Source organism: Melozone crissalis, unplaced genomic scaffold, assembly GCF_028551555.1.
Source record: "Melozone crissalis strain CALT ecotype California unplaced genomic scaffold, PUWL_Pcris_2 ptg000120l_1, whole genome shotgun sequence".
Taxonomy (NCBI): Eukaryota; Metazoa; Chordata; class Aves; order Passeriformes; family Passerellidae; genus Melozone; species Melozone crissalis.
Window position 1 is genome coordinate 5466935 of NW_026535896.1, and position 10593 is coordinate 5477527.

Consider the following 10593-nt stretch of genomic DNA (forward strand, 5'->3'; position numbering starts at 1 on the left):
AGCAGAGCTTCAGCAGGGAGGGAAAGACTCATCACAGCCAGCTCATGCATTATATAAAACATGTTGTTTCTGTCTCATCGTGTTTAGTAAATGCTCTCTGCTGAAGCCTTTGAGTTATTGTGGTGGTTTCCATTTAAAATACATGTTCAGGCTGGTTACCTAATCACTTTCTGCCAAAAAAACCAGCCCAAACTTGCTGTTTCCCAGTGCAGACATGGTTCTGTAGCTGGACACAATATGTATTCCTCTGTCTCTTCAGCCACTATTCATTCATCCTTCTTGTTCTCTACAATTCCCTGGCAGGAGGGTGGAGCCAGGCAGGGGTCAGTCTCTACCCTCAAGTAACAAGCAGTAGGACATGAGAAAACAGCCTCAGGTTCTGCCAGGGGAGGTTTAGATTAGGGAAATTTTTTTTCACTGAAAGGGTTGTGGAGTACTGGAGCAACCCTGGAGGGGTTGAAAAGCTGCACAGATTTGGCACTTAGGGACACAGCTTAGCAGTGAACACGGTGGTGTGAGATTAATGGTTGGCCTTGATGATCTTGGATGTCTTTTCCAGCCTACATGATTTTGTGATCCTATGTTTTCTGTTTATCCTTTTTACTATAGCCTGTACACTCTGCTAATGCCTTCACAGGCTTCAGAGATTTTCCTCCCTAACCACCTACATTATTTTCCTGACCTGCTGTGACTTTCCCAGGTCTTGGCATGTTCTCTGCATCCCCTCCAAGCAATAGGTGTAGAGCACTCACCAAGAGGAGGCACCTGCATTTGCTCTTTGCTATGGAAGGGTGCAGATCCCATCTCTGCCTCTGTAGGTCCTGCTGCCTGCACCCTCCTAGCCCTTTCTGATGGTGGCTTTTGTTGGATTTCATTGCCAACTGGCAGAACTGGGCTGTCAGAGGGATGTTGGGGGGCTGCCGATTCCTCTTGTAGCCTCTCTTCTGGATTTAGCCATATTTTCTTTCCCATTCCTCTCCTTGTGCTGAGGGAGAGGGCAGCAGATCTTTCACAGGAGGCAAAATAACACAAACCAGCAACTGCAGGCTCCCGTGGCATCCAAGAACAGCCCTTGGCTGTCCTGACTGAAGAGGGATCAACTTCTTTTCCAGGCTGGCATCTCCCAGCCTATCTGTTCTCTTAATACAGTGCTTTGATAAGTTTTCTCTCATCTGTCTATTCATGTGCTGAAAGATTCCTTGAAACAGGTGATTATTCATTCATGCAGACAGCTCCTCAGGCCTTCCACCAGACTGCTGCCAACCTCCGCTGCTTTGAGGCTCTCCAGGTGTTTGCACGGGATGATGAGACAAAACAACAACTTACTGGAAATTATCTCTTTCTGAAGAAACTCCTCATCACTGTTAACTACTTGCTCTTCCCTCAGGTGCTGACATTCTGTGTCTTCTGAGCTGGGTTTTGATGCCCCTTTGTTTTAGATAATCTTTTTTTCTGCTTGAAAGGAGATGTCCAGCAGAGGCCCTCAGAGCAGCCTGGCATGTTTTGGGAGGGGATGACTCCCTGGCAGCCGTGCAGCCCTCTGGGCCCTGATGCTCAGGACAGCTGTCTGTGGCCACCTGATGTCCCAGGGGAGCTGGGCCCGTGGCAGCCCCTCCCTGAGGGCAGCTGTGTCCCCACATGGGCTGGAGGAACGCTCTCACAGCTGCTCCCCACCGAGGCTCGGCCCCTCGGTGCCACTGCAGGAGCCCTGAATAGATTTGAAAACTAATTTGCTGCTCAGAACATCAATAGATGTACATCACTTGTCCTTTCTGCTGCATTTAATGAGTTTCCAAGGTACTGCAGCCAGTTCCAGAAGGCTGCCATCAAAGGATCTTGGCTTCCATCAGAATCCTCGTGCCCCTCAGCGCTCTGCACTTCTCACATCTCACATGTCTCTTATGAATTCAATGCAGAGCATATCGTATAATTTCTTGCAAACATCCTTTCCAGACTGTCTCTCCTTTTTCCCTGAATGCCTTGAACACAGGGCATGAGAGAGAGGAAGGGTTCTTCCTGCAGTGAGGTGGTGTTAGCTGGAGCCCAGGCGAAATGTGGGTCATGCTAAATGTCCTGTCACTGCTGCTCCCCACAGTCATGACTCCCTCAGTTATTCCCTCCTGGGGCTCACCATAACTGTTCCCTTGTGTTAATCATCCTGAAGCTGGCTTTGGGCATCCCAGCCTCAGCTGTCACCATGTGGGACAACACCTCCATGTGGGTGAGGAGGGTGCTGCCAGACTGACAGCCAGGGGACAATGGGCACAGCCCTGCAGTGGCAGTTCCAAGGGACAGATCATTAATCCGTAGCTGCATCTGCTGAGATCAATAATTAGGGCTGTTGTTTTGTCAAACCCCCCAGATCCACATGGGAATTGCCTTATTGAAGTGGACATGGAGGCCTGGCTGGCTGGAAAGGCCCCGTGGGGGGATTGCAGAGGAAGGAACACAAAACCCAGGTGCCAACAGTGTGCTGACATGTAAATGAGGTTTCCTGAAGCCTTTAGCAGCTTAAACCTGCCATACACGATGAACCACAAGGGTTCTTGGGTTTTATCTATTTCTGTCACTGCAACAGGGAGGATTGGAGAGGGTTCCTGGGTGCTGGGCCATGCCTGGATGCTGCTGCCAGCATCCCTCTGCTCAGGGCTGCACATGGGAGCCTGTGTGAGCTCCTCTGCATGTTCCTCCTCTGCTTCTGGAAGCAGGTTGTGTTATATTTCCATACATACTTTGTCATAAAAGCCCCTAAATATGATTTTTGTTTGTTTGCATATTTTGCAATGAGCAGGAACTCACCTTAGTTGTTTTCCAAATTAATACCCCGCTGGTTTTACTTAATAAGGTGTTTTTTCCAAGCTGAGAACAGTAACGACTCTGAGATTTCTTTTTAAAAAATGCATTTTCTTCTCAGGTACTTCCTGATATTGAAATCTGTCTTAATTTCAGTTCAGCTAGTGTGTGAAAACACACGGTGTGGCATTATTAGTCCCTGAAGGAATAAAGACAGATGGAGCCCAAAATGGAATTGGCTTTATGAATAATTGAAACCTTCAAGAGTGCAGTGGAATCAGGGCTTAGTCCTGCCCTGGCAGCACCTGGGGATCAATTCAGCAGGCATGAAGAGCTCAGGGGGAGACATACAGCTGTCACCTGGCAGAGCCAGCCCCGAGCTGTCCCCTCCTGGTGGGACCTGTGGCTGGAGGAGGGCAGGGTGGCCCAGGTGTGGGCTGGGGGCAGGGAGGGATGGTGGTGTGTCGGGGTCCTTGTGTGGATGATGTGCTTGGGTAATGAGCTGCTGTTCCTGCCTCGAGCCTCCTGTGGCTGGGCACGATGGCTCCCGTGTCCAGGGAGCTCAGCAGGGAGCAGGGGAGTGTTGTGAGGCACACTTCAAAAAACTCAGCAATGTGGAGCAATGGGGATTTGAGCTCTGCTCTGGGTTCCTGCTCCATGTGTGACCTGCACAGTTTCCTCAGGTTTCCCATCCTTGCCTGTGAGAGGGAAAGGAATAATGAAGAAACACCACGTGGTGTTATGTGTGGTGGCTTTAGCATTAGTGGATATTTCTGAGGTTTGTAGCCACTGACATTTACAGCATTTTCTGCTGGATAGGAGGAGAAAAAGGTGCTGCAGAAAGGAGAGTTCTCCATCATGTTTTGGGAGCCAGGCTTCCCTGGCTTTACTGCTCATGGTGGTGCTTTCATGGTCAGCAGGTCCTGAGCAGCTCTTGAGCTGGGGAGATGCAGCAAGTGAAGGCAAAGTTGCTTTGCAAGGGCAAATTCTGGAGCTATGTCTGCACTTCTTTTTGGAAATGGCATGAAGGGGGATGGTCAAGGGCAGTGGTGGCAGCCCCAGGGGGTTCCCAGTTTCCCACCTGGTGCTCACTGCTGGTCTGGCCTCTGTGCACAGGCTGTGCTGCCATGGCCCACGTGCCAAAGAGAGGCCTGTGGGTGCCTCCCCCTGAGGCAGCCGAATGGGGCTGAGTGTTGGCAATAATTTAAGGAAGGATTTGGTGTGGGAAGTTGAAATTGGCTGTGGAGATGATGGTTTCAAGTGTGGACGTGGCTGGGGGCCCACAGCTATGTGTGCTCAGCAGGTGTGTGTGCACTGAACTGGTCTTGCTGGGCAAACTGGATAACAAATAGCATCCATGGGCCCATCAGCTGGGAACAAGGTACAGAGGGCATCTCACAAATGCAGCCAGGACAGTGTTTTAACAGGCACCAGCACCCCTTCCTGTGACGCAGTAGCAGCCCTCCCAGTTAAGAAGGTGGTTGAGACCTTGCTAATTGTCCTGATGAGTGGAAATAAGCTGGAAATGAGCTGATCCTGCAGATCTGTGAGGAGCTGAGCCAACTCCTGGGACATCATACCCAGCACCTCACCAAACATGCAGTGTTTGCTCACTCCAACAAGTGCAGTTTGATTTTTGTTACCCCTGAGCCCCCTAGGGTGGCAGCAGGTTTGCTGAGGTAGGTTTTGTACAGGGAGGAAGGCTCTGTAGCTGAGCTCTCTCTGCAGGAGCTGGCTAGAAGTTTTGGAGAGACACTATGAGGCTGCTGTGGATTTTCTTTTCTTTCCCTGGGGACTCTGGGGATTGCAGATTGGTGGATTGTGGATTAGCGGATCAGGAATTAGAAATGCCTTTTTCATTCTTATGTTACACACTAATGAACTGACAAATTTAATTTCTTAAAATCCAGCTATTTCAGCTGGAATTGGCAAAGTCGTCTTCTGTCTCTTCTGGTACCCTGAGAATGGCTGAATCCTGATCTCCCTGGGCTCACATCATCCACATTCACTTCTTTGTCTTTAGCCTGTAGCTGTTCCAGAAGTGCAGAGCGCTCTTCAGGAAGGGCCCATCCCTCATGTGTGGTTGTAGTGTCCAGGTGCTGCCAGGGGCTGTGGCTCTCTGCAGCCACGTCTGCCTGTGCCAGTGCAAGGAGGGGAGCTCAGCCCCAGGGAGGGAGAGGGGCTGGCACCAGTCTGGGGGCTCCAGCTTGGCTGTCTGAGCCCACTGGTAGCAGCTCAGGTGTCCCTACCAGGCAGAGAGCCTGTCCAACCCCATGGCTCTGCTGAGTGCCTCCATGGCACAGCACAGAGTGTTTGTCCAGCTGCAGGTGTGAGGTGTGCTTGGCTTACATCTGGAGTCAGACTATCCTGAGCTGAAGGGATCCACCAGGATCACCCCATCCAGCCCCTGTCCCTGCCCAGACCCCCCAGCAGTGCCCCCTGTGCATCCCTGGTGCCCAAAGGCTCCTGGAGCTCTGGCAGCCTCAGGGCCGTGCCCATTCCCTGGGCAGCCTGGGCAGTGCCAGCACCCTCTGGGGCAGAACTGTTGGAAAAGAAATGAAATTTAGCAAAATGTGTAATTATAGTTTAGTTATGAGTTGTGTGTGAATTGGTTTGTTAAAAGCAGTTTTGCAGTTTTGTAGCCGTTGATAGTGTGTGTGTTGGGTTTGTGTGTAACCTAGCAGGTAGTCTTAGGAATTTAGTAAATAATTAAACTAGTGCAGGAGAGTAAGAATGCTAACCTGTCTGGAGGCAGCATACAATGCTCTTAGAATAAGATAAGCAGAAGATTTATGATCTTGCCTGTGAACTAAGGAATGTATCACAAGGGAACTGTTTCTTGGAGACTTTGTTGTGAATCGCATGTATAAGAGGGAAGCACCCATATGTGAAATCGGGGGCTTGGGTTTTTGGGACGTGAGTCCCCCCCAGCTCCCCGGGCCCTAAATAAAGCACTCACAAAACTTATCCGAGTTTTGTGTCATTTATTAATCGGGCAACAGAACCTTTCCCTGGTGTCCATCCCAAAGCTCCCCTGCAGCCGTTCCCTCCTTCCCTGAGCTCTGCCCTGGGCTCCTCTCTGCAGCTGAACCAGCCCAGTGGCCTCAGCCCTCCTTGGATGGCCCCTGCAGAGCCTTCCCCAGCCCGGCCCCACCTTTGGGCATCTGGAACAGCTTTGGGGCTCTGATGTTGTGGCACCCAAAACTGTCTCAGAACTCAAGGTGAGGCCACTCCAGTGCAGACTAGAGCAGGACAATCTCTTCCCTTGCCTGTGTGGCAATGCTGGGCCTGATGCCTCCAAAAAAGATGAAAGAAAAATCTAATAGATTTTGTTTGCCCTTGGGCTCATTCCTGTGAAGGAAGCTGAGATCTTCCCCTGCTCTCTTGCATCCATCTGTGGGGAGAGTCCTGTTCCTTGGGCAGCCCCTCCACTGTCACAGGCTGGGATTTGGGTGCTGCTGGTGGCTGTGCAGGCTGCAGTGGGCTCCATGAGCCTCTCCAGGGCTGAGGCAGCACCTCCCTACCCAAGCCCTGTGCCAGGGATAGCAGAGAGCACAAAAAGGCATTTCTGTCGCTCAAAGCCTAACGGCCTGTGCTGTGGGATCCCGTCAGCGGGGGAAGAGCAGATCCATCATTACCCAGAGCTTTCAATGAGCACTAAACAAAACAGCCCTGGCTCTCCAGAGCAGGCTTTATTCCTGCATTCTGTGATGCTGAAAGTGGGTCTGCAAGGGGCCGCCTCACCACGAGCCCCAGCAGAGCCGTGGGCCGGCGGCAGAGCCGCTCCCACTGCGGGCAGGAGCACAGCCCGGCCATTCTTCACTGCCCCACTGACGGACGGCTCTGGGGCTGTGCCGATAATATCTTGATTAACAATTAGCATGATGGAACCGGGAAATACATCTTGTTCCTCGCCCCAAGCCGACAGGTGAGGATGAATATACGTTGCCTGGTTGATTGCTATGCCTTGTTAGAGCCTGTTTAGGGTTGATTGAAAAGCAGAGGCTTTGTGTGACAAGAGACCTTTAATCTCCTGGCAGAGCCAAGTGCGTTTCCCATCAGGAAGCGTTCCTTCTCTGCTGCTTATCTCTAACCCCCGCTTTAAACCTGAGCCTGGCAGAGACCAAAAGAAAGGCAGGATCAAAACAAAAATAATTGGGATCGCTGGCTTCCGTGGGCAGTCTGAACCTGTTATTCCTACTTATCAGCTACTTATTCCTATATAATTCTTGCAAGAGACAATTCAGCAGTTGCAGCATCTCCTTGATGAAAAGCACTCCAATAAAATAACCATGGCAACAGTTGCTGAGGGCTGGCATGGTGAGGGACGGAGATGTGCTCTCCATAGGACTCTGGGCCCAAGTGCCCTGACAAATAGCCCTGCTGAGCACCAGGAGGTGATGTATGGACAGCTCTGTTGTCCTGGCGGGGTCCCAGATGTGCTGGGCATGAAGGCTGCCCCAGTGCACCCAGTTACAAGTCACAATTTGTTAACCATGGGTGTCTTCCCCTCCACATGGAAGGGGAGCTTGTAACCTGAAAGCTGAAGGGGAATCATGAGGATGCTCAATCAGAAAGGAAGGGCCAAGGAGGGGAGCTCAGGGAGGGACACCACCTGCGATCCCAAAGCCAAAGAGGATTTCCCAGGGCTTGGATGCTCTGGGAAAGGCTGTGTCTCTCTGCTGTTGGTGCCAGAGACTGGTATCGATAATAAACACTTGGCATGTCTAATTTCAGAGCAACTTCTTTTTAAACACATGCTGAGACTGTGTTTGATGCTCTACAGGAGGGGTGACAGAGGCCATGTGGTGTTGCACGTGGGGAAGTTTGGGCATTTGCCTTGAAAAGTTGGCCCTTGGTGCATGGAGGAGCCAGCAGAGCCTGGACTGAGCCTGGAGAGTTTGTGCCAAGAGTCCTTCACCCCTGGCTCATCTCCCCACCATCCCACCCAGGGGTCCTCTAGGGATCACTGTTAGGACCACCCATGTCCTACTGCTCCCCAAATGCTCTGGTCATAATCTTGGCTGGGGAGCAGTTTATCTTATGGGATGAAGGCCTCTCAAGTAGCTTTGTGGGCATGGTGGTGTTTTTGTTAGGCACTATCCTCTCGTTGTTGTCTTCCTTAACTGGACATTTATAAGCCTGAAAAGTAAAAGAAGGAACATTCACCAGAAGAACAGAGAAGCCTGCTGAAAAGCAGCATTTGTACAGATTTCTAGAAAAGGGCAGTAAATACTCCACCTCTGCTTCATAATAATAATAGACAGACTAAGTATCTCTAAAAATATAAAATAACTTGGACCTATTTGGAATAGTCAACATCCTTATCAGCCTGCTGCCATCTCTACAAACAAGTTTCGCTAGAGATTCTGGGCATGATTTTCAATGGCTCAGAGCAGCTGTAGCTTCTTTGACTTCAGTGAAAAGTCTGAGTGCTCGGCACGGTGGCAAACCAAGCCTCTTCCTTTCTGCTTCAAACTGGGGCTTGATTCTAAGTGAGATGAATTTTCTCCTCCTGATAATTCTGTGTATCTGAAGTGATTACAGCTCCACGTGAGTGCTCTTTTAGGAGATTTCAATGCAGCATTTTCTTCCGTCTTAAAAAGGTTCCTTCAAGCCTTATGATGCTGGAGAAGGGGGGGAAAAAATAAATCCTGGTGGAAGCCGTTACATCTTCCTATGCAGATGAGAGATTAAAATTTGTATTTTTATAAAACACTCACGGGGGCTAAATCGGAAAAGTTCTGTTGACGCGAGCAGGTTTTGGCTGGTGGGAACGTGCTGCTAAATTCTTATCTGCCGATGGGGAGGCAGAGCAGGGAATGGTATTATTTGGAGTTCTTAGAGAGTGAGCTTTAATGTTTGCTTAACTCCACTAAAAATAGACGCCACCCTCTTTTCCTAATAGGCGGCATTTGTCACACTTGATTAATTTCCTCTCCCAAACTGAGCTCCTTCATATCTCTACTCCCCAGGAATCTGTCTGTCCTCACAAGTTGTACTCGCGGCGACCGTGCTGTAACAATGCGAGCCAGGCTTCCAGGGCTCCCGAGTACCTGGCCCGATGCAGCAAAACGCGCTGGTATCAACAGCTCCCATCGATTTCTGCTCCTCTCGGAGCCGTGATTGTTTGTTATCCCTCTCGATGAGACCCTTAACGAGGCTCCCGTTCCTGTTGTCATAGCAGCACCGCATCGCCCGGTGTAGCAAAGTCTCCGTGGCTGCTAATTGTGTGATGGGAGGACCAGTTTGGCAGTTTTTCTAGTGGGGATTAGGCCAAAAGGTCTCTTCTGAACTGTGATGAATGCGGCTTCCTTCAGAAGAAACTGCAACTTGGTAGTTAGAGGGGATTTCTGATGAGGGAAGCTTTCCACAGCAGAGAGGGAGAGCAGTCCTCATAGAGCTCTTCCATTCGTGCTCTGCCACTGCTTAAAGCAGGAGGAAGCCAACCAGAAATGCCAAAGGAGGATGTAAAACGGCTGATTCCCTAGTAAGGAAGTCTGTCAGTGCCTCAGACCTTCTAATCTTGTCCAGAGCATGCGGAAGGTGCCTGCTACTGTCATTTGCTGCTGGAGTGGGAAAAATCTACTCGTGCTGGGCGCAGGGATCAGCTCTGGTGCCATTGCTCGGCACCTCCAAGGAGATTTTCAGCCACGTGCTAGAAGAGTTGCTCTGAAGAGTTGCTAGAAGAGAAGGAGTTGCTCTGGCGTTGTGGGTGAGAAATGTGCATAGCAAAAGGAATGATCTCATCACACCTTTGCCTCTGCAAGTCCAGGACCGCTGCATGGCAGCCACGGTTGGTTAAAGAGGGCACAAGAGAAAGAGAGATGTTTGCTGCTTGACCCTGAGGAGTGATTTATCAGCCAGGATGCTCTGGTTAACTGGCAGGGCCTGGGCAAGGCTCAGCATCCCTGTCCTGGTGTGGAACAGCAGCACAGGGTTTGCTGTGGCTGTGCCATCCCCAGGGATGGTGGCTCATCTGCGGGCTCGCTGCTGGCTCAGCAGGAGGCAGGAAGGGCTGCAAAGGATTCACTGCTCCCATGTGCCAGGGGAGGGGGATCAGCTGTGCCTGCTCCCAGGGCCCTGCTCTTGGAATGCAGAGGGCAGATTTGTCCCCTGTGCCTCTCACTGGGTTTATTCCACAGTGCTGAAGTGTAGCCAGGGTAATCCGTGACCTAAACGTGGGCATGAATAGTGTTTTTAGAGAATGAAAAGAGAAAAAATAAATCCTCACCCGCCTCAATCTCTCTCCCCAAGTTAAAAACTCCCCTGGCCAAGCCTTGCAAATGAGTTTTTGTTGTTTGTGCAGTGAGGAGCCAGATTTTTAAAGGCTGGCTTTCAATTTTACAGCCGTTTATTACAGGCATGAATAATTGCTGGCACGGTGCTACCACTGCTGTTGTTTGCTCTTAAGGTTGGGCCAATAACATATGTAAGCCCTTGATTTACAAGCAAAAGCAGAACTAAAGTAGCTTTGTGGCCTACATTTCAAGAATGAGTGATGTGTCCATGGTCAGCTGTGGGTTTCCAAATTTGTGCTGTGAACCACAGAGGTCCATGGCCATAAATGTGTGGCCCAGATTGTCCAAGGCATCCTGTGGCACGGGCTGTGACAGCACAGCGTGAAGGACATAAACAGGGAGCAGCAAGTGAGGCCCGGGAACCTGCCCAGATTCATCCCATGGCAGGAATGCTGAAATATTGTGTTGCATTTGGGGAATTCACAGTGAACACACAGAAAAGAAAGGGAACTGGAACTGAACATAATGGTTCTGCAAGATGGACTTAAACCAAGCCTGT